The sequence below is a fragment of the Bubalus kerabau genome, chromosome 6 (genome assembly GCF_029407905.1).
Source record: "Bubalus kerabau isolate K-KA32 ecotype Philippines breed swamp buffalo chromosome 6, PCC_UOA_SB_1v2, whole genome shotgun sequence".
Lineage (NCBI taxonomy): Eukaryota > Metazoa > Chordata > Mammalia > Artiodactyla > Bovidae > Bubalus > Bubalus kerabau.
Genome location: NC_073629.1, coordinates 31,049,312 through 31,055,699, shown reverse-complemented (window position 1 = coordinate 31,055,699; position 6,388 = coordinate 31,049,312).

Genomic DNA, 6,388 nt, shown 5'->3' with positions numbered 1-6,388 from the left:
GTGTGTGTGTGTGTATGTGTGTGTGTGTGTGTGTGTGTATGTATATATATATATATAAATATAAAATAAATGTCTTTTTATAAACAAAGAACTTTACAAAACAATGCTTTAAAAAAATAAAAACTGCTGCCTATAGGAGGGAAGAAAGGAAGATCAGGAGAGGGAGGGAAGGAAGAAGAGGAAGGGAAGGTAGAAAGAGGAAGGGAGGAGAGAGAGAAGAAAAAGAGTAAGAAAGGGAAGGATTCTTTTTCTGTGATTAAGTCAATGAATGTGGAAAGCACTGCTTTTAGCTGGTCTATATTAGAAGTACTAACTAAAACTGACTTAAAGCAAAATGAAAACAAGGGAAGGAAGACAAATGTCCTTTAAGTTGCAATATAATGTTGAGGAATTGGCACAATTCTTCCCTGAAGAAAATTGTCCCTTCTGAAAATAAAGGAGCTAAAGTTTTATGTAAGAGTGTAGAAGGAAAAAAAGGATTATACCACAAAAGAGAGTCATTTGGGAGGTCAGGCCTCTTCCCAGGAGCCAGATGCTCTGGACCAGTGGCAATTCCATTACTTTTTGACCAGCCCTGAAGTGTTTGGATGGAAATGTCATTCTGCAGACAAGTGGCTGTGTAGAGCCTTGCTGCACTGTGGGGCACACATCTGGATTCTCACCTCCAGTGAATGCCATGGAGACCCAGGCTTGCCCAAGCTCCTGGAGGCTAATTGTGTGCAGCCAGGAGCCCAGGATTGTGGAGCAAGCCAAGAGTGGAGAGGGGCCCACAGTTCTGTTAGCAAAGCCAAACAGAACTGAACTCCATGTTTGAATAATTTGCTCAGCAAGCAACCTCACAACTCATTCCCTGAACACTGTTTTATCTTCTCAAATAATGAAGGGTAATCTTTCCTCTCTGGCTTATTTACTTCTAACTCAAAAATGTCAAAACTGAATGCATTTAATAAGCAACAAGTCCCTACTGTGTAGCACAGGGAACTATATTCAAAATCCTATGATAATTCATAATGGAAAAGAATATATATATATAAAAATCTCTTTCTGGTAAAGCAGAAATTAACACAACATTGTAAACCAACTGCATTTCAAAAAAACAACCCCTTCAAACAATGCATTTCCCCTCTGTGTGAAATGGAGACTTCTTGGGGTGAGTTGGACATAGTGAAGACTGATTAGTAACATGGTCATGATTCTCTGACAGTTAGTTATTAAGGGGAAGATATACTTAGAAGGAAAGTCCTTTTGATGTGGAATCAGAAGATCTGGGTTGAGATTCAGCTCTACTATTTAATTCTTGTGACTGTGGACAAGTCATGAATTGAGTCTGTTTCCTCATCAATAAAAAGGCATTACAGAGCCTGCTTTGCCTGCTTCCCATGCCCAGGGTGAAAGCATTCACTTAGCAAATTTATGTTGAGTGCCAACTGTGTGCCAGGTACAGTGGTTAGACACCCGGGCTACCACAGTGTCTAAATAGGACAGACAGGGTGTAGGTCCTTATGGAGCTTATAGTCTGGAGAAAAGTCGTATTAAACAGGTGCTGTGATGTGCTCAGTCATATCCTACTTTTTGCGACCCATGGACTGTAGCCCACCAGTCTCCTCTGTCCATGGAAATGTTCAGGCAAGAATACTGGAGTGGGTTGCCATTTCTTACTCCAGGGGATCTTCCTTACCCAGGGATTGAACCCACGTCTCTTGAGTCTTCTGCATTGGCAGGTGGATTATTTACCACTGCACCACCTGGGAAGTCCCATGTTAAATGGGTAGCCAGAGGTAAAAGAGGAGAGTAATTACTGTGGGGAGCATAGAGTATGCTAAAGCATGGAGTTTCACAAAACTGAAGAAATGTGAATGGTGAAAAATTCTGTTAACAGTTTTTCGTGAGTTAGGATAAGAAAGGACTTTAACTTTCTAAGTTATGTATTTATATATTATTTAAGTATTTTACTTTTGTAAATTACTTCTGTACTTATAAAAATAGACATTAAAATTAAAATTGGAAAAAAGAACAGTATTTAAATGTTCTCAAGAGTATGAAAATACTTGGTTTTGGGTGTGAGTTTTCATGCTGAAATTTAATTTTTGCTCCATGACATGAGGAAGATAAAGGATGAAGTATTTCAACAGAAATCAGGACTGCTGCTGCTGCTAAGTCGCTTCAGTTGTGTCCGACTCTGTGTGACCCCACAGACAGCAGCCCACCAGGCTCCCCCGTCCCTGGGATTCTCCAGGCAAGAGTACTGGAGTGGGTTGCCATTTCCTTCTCCAATGCATGAAAGTGAAAAGTGAAAGTGAAGTCGCTCAGTTGTGTCCGACTCTTAGCGACCCCATGGACTGCAGCCTACCAGGCTCCTCTGTCCATGGGATTTTCCAGGCAAGAGTACTGGAGTGGGGTGCCATTGCCTTCTCCTACGCAGCCCCTTAGGTTAAGATCTGCCAGTGACAGAAAATGTAAGGGTATCCTCTGGCAGCAAGGGTACCCCCATGGACTGAAGGAAGTGTTTTCTGAAGACCTCACAACATCCTTCCATAATAGTCCTACATCAAGACTGGCAAGGTCTGACACAAGAGGAGTGACAGTGAGTGAAATGAAATCAGCAAAAGGGATGGCAAAGATGATAGGGGCTGCTGCTGCTAAGTCGCTTCAGTCATGTCCGACTCTGTGTGACCCCATATACGGCAGCCCACCAGGCTCCCCCATCCCTGGGATTCTCCAGGCAAGAACACTGGAGTGGGTTGCCATTTCCTTCTCCAATGCATGAAAGTAAAAAGTGAAAGTGAAGTCGCTCAGTTGTGTCCAACTCTTCGTGACCCCATGGACTGCAGCCCACCAGGCTCCTCCGTCCATGGGATTTTCCAGGCAAGGGTACTGGAGTGGGGTGCCATTGCCTTCTCCGGATAATTGGGGCAGCAGACCACAAATCCAATGGCCATTTTTCATAGAGAACTGGTGGGGACTCTGAGGGCTGGACTTGGGGCCTTCTTCCCTGTTCATTAAGTGTCTTTTTCATTAGTAGAAAAGTTCCACAAGGTCAGCATGCACAATGCAGAACTCCTCATGCCCTGTGTTCCTGGTTGGCGCATGCTGCTCTGTGGTCAGCCTTTGTCAGAGGCATAGAGCTCACAAGCCACAGCTCTTTGTTTTAAAATGAGAAAGCCAGGGCTTTCCCCCTCCTTATTTTCTTTTTCTGGCTCTGAATAGGTCTGTGCGTACACAGCAGATGGCTTTCTGACGAGGCTCAAATTCATCCCATCTTTGGGGAAAAAATACAGCAAGAAGGGCTGCTATTCCAATCTGATAAGGTTTTCTATTTTCAGCTAGAAAAATGAGTGTCTGTAAGTAGAAAAGGAAAAAAATTAATAGGAGAGTGAAAGGAACAAAAGCAGTCAGTACTTAACCCGAGACATGGATTTAGGGAGTTTTCAGTTGTGGAGCTCTTTTCCGCCTCCACTCATGGTTCTCACCGGTAGCTTGGAAGCCACTTGGAAGATAGTTCCAAATAGGAAATATATACCCGAAGGTGGGTATGCATCAGCTTCAGGACAGTGGTTACATCTGAGGAAGGCTGGAAGGGACCAGAACCAGAAAGAGTTAAAAAAGGAGCATCTACTTTCTACAAGTTTTTTCCCTTTAAGATATTTTTTCCTTCAAAAAATAAATGTGTCCTTTCCTCACTCCTTCTCCCCACTAGTAACCACTAGTTCTCTATATCTCTGATTCTGCTTCTTTTTTGTTATAACCACTAGTTTGTTGTATTTTTTAGATTTCAGATATAAGTGATATTATACAGTACTTGTTTTTGTCTGATTTAATGCCCTCCAAAAAAAAAAAAGATGTCCTTTTCATTATAGGGGACTGGAATGCAAAAGTAGGAAGTCAAGAAACACTTGGAGTAACAGACAAATTTGGCCTTGGAATATGGAATGAAGCAGGGCAAAGACTAATAGAGTTTTGCCAAGAAAATGCACTGGTCATAACAAACACCCTCTTCCAACAACACAAGAGAAGACTCTATACATGGACATCACCAGATGGTCAACACCTAAATCAGATTGATTATATTATTTGCAGCCAAAGATGGAGAAGCTCTATACAGTCAGCAAAAACAAGACCAGGAGCTGACTGTGACTCAGACCATGAACTCCTTATTGCCAAATTCAGACTTAAATTGAAGAAAGTAGGGAAAACCACTAGACCATTCAGGTATGACCTAAATCAAATCCCTTATGATTATACAGTGGAAGTGAGAAATAGATTTAAGGGACTAGATCTGATAGTTAGAGTGCCTGATGAACTATGGAATGAGGTTCATGACATTGTACAGGAGACAGGGATCAAGACCATCCCCGTGGAAAAGAAATGCAAAAAAGCAAAATGGCTGTCTGGGGAGGCCTTACAAATAGCTGTGAAAAGAAGAGAAGTGAAAAGCAAAGGAGAAAAGGAAAGATATAAACATCTGAATGCAGAGTTCCAAAGAATAGCAAGAAGAGATAAGAAAGCCTTCTTCAGTGATCAATGCAAAGAAATAGAGGAAAACAACAGAATGGGAAAGACTAGGGATCTCTTCAAGAAAATCAGAGATACCAAAGGAACATTTCATGCAAAGATGGGCTTGATAAAGGACAGAAATGGTATGGACCTAACAGAAGCAGAAGATATTAAGAAGAAATGGCAAGAATACACAGAAGAACTGTACAAAAAAGATCTTAACGACCCAGATAATCACGATGGTGTGATCACTGACCTAGAGTCAGACATCCTGGAATGTGAAGTCAAGTGGGCCTTAGAAAGCATCACTATGAACAAAGCTAGTGGAGGTGATGGAATTCCAGTTGAGCTATTGCAAACCCTGAAAGATGATGCTGTGAAAGTGCTGCACTCAATATGCCAGCAAATCTGGAAAACTCGGCAGTGGCCACAGGACTGGAAAAGGTCAGTTTTCATTCCAATCCCAAAGAAAGGCAATGCCAAAGAATGCTCAAACTACCGCACAATTGCACTCATCTCACACGCTAGTAAAGTAATGCTGAAAATTCTCCAAGCCAGGCTTCAGCAATATGTGTACCGTGAACTTCCTGATGTTCAAGCTGGTTTTAGAAAAGGCAGAGGAACCAGAGATCAAATTGCCAACATCCGCTGGATCATGGAAAAAGCAAGAGAGTTCCAGAAAAGCATCTATTTCTGCTTTATTGACTATGCCAAAGCCTTTGACTGTGTGGATCACAATAAACTGTGGAAAATTCTGAAAGAGATGGGAATACCAGACCACCTGATCTGCCTCTTGAGAAATTTGTATGCAAGTCAGGAAGCAACAGTTAAAACTGGACATGGAACAACAGACTGGTTCCAAATAGGAAAAGGAGTTCGTCAAGGCTGTATATTGTCACCCTGCTTATTTAACTTATATGCAGAGTACATCATGAGAAATGCTGGACTGGAAGGAACACAAGCTGGAATCAAGATTACCAGGAGAAATATCAATAACCTCAGATATGCAGATGACACCACCCTTATGGCAGAAAGTGAAGAGGAACTAAAAAGCCTCTTGATGAAAGTGAAAGAGGAGAGGAAAAAGTTGGCTTAAAGCTCAACATTCAGAAAACGAAGATCATGGCATCCGGTCCCATCACTTCATGGGAAATAGATGGGGAAACAGTGGAAACAGTGTCAGACTTTATTTTTCTGGGCTCCAAAATCACTACAGATGGTGACTGCAGCCATGAAATTAAAAGACGCTTACTCCTTGGAAGGAAAGTTATGACCAACCTAGGTAGCATATTCAAAAGCAGAGACATTACTTTGCCAACAAAGGTTTGTCTAGTCAAGGCTATGGTTTTTCCAGTGGTCATGTATGGATGTGAGAGTTGGACTGTGAAGAAGGCTGAGCGCCGAAGAATTGATGCTTTTGAACTGTGGTGTTGGAGAAGACCCTTGAGAGTCCCTTGGACTGCTAGGAGATCCAACCAGTCCATTCTGAAGGAGATCAGGCCTGGGATTTCTTTGGAAGGAATGATGCTAAAGCTGAAACTCCAGTACTTTGGCCACCTCATGCGAAGAGTTGACTCATTGGAAAAGACTCTGATGCTGGGAGGGATTGGGGGCAAGAGGAGAAGGGGACGACAGAGGATGAGATGGCTGGATGACATCACTGACTTGATGGACGTGAGTCTCAGTGAACTCTGGGAGTTGGTGATGGACAGGGAGGCCTGGTGTGCTGCGATTCATGGGGTCGCAAAGAGTCGGACACAACTGAGCGACTGATCTGATCTGATCTGAAGTCCATGTATGTTGCTGCAAATGGCAAAATTTTGTTCTTTTAATGGGTAAGTAGTATTACAGTATGTGTGTGTGTGTATCACATATATATACTACCTATATATGT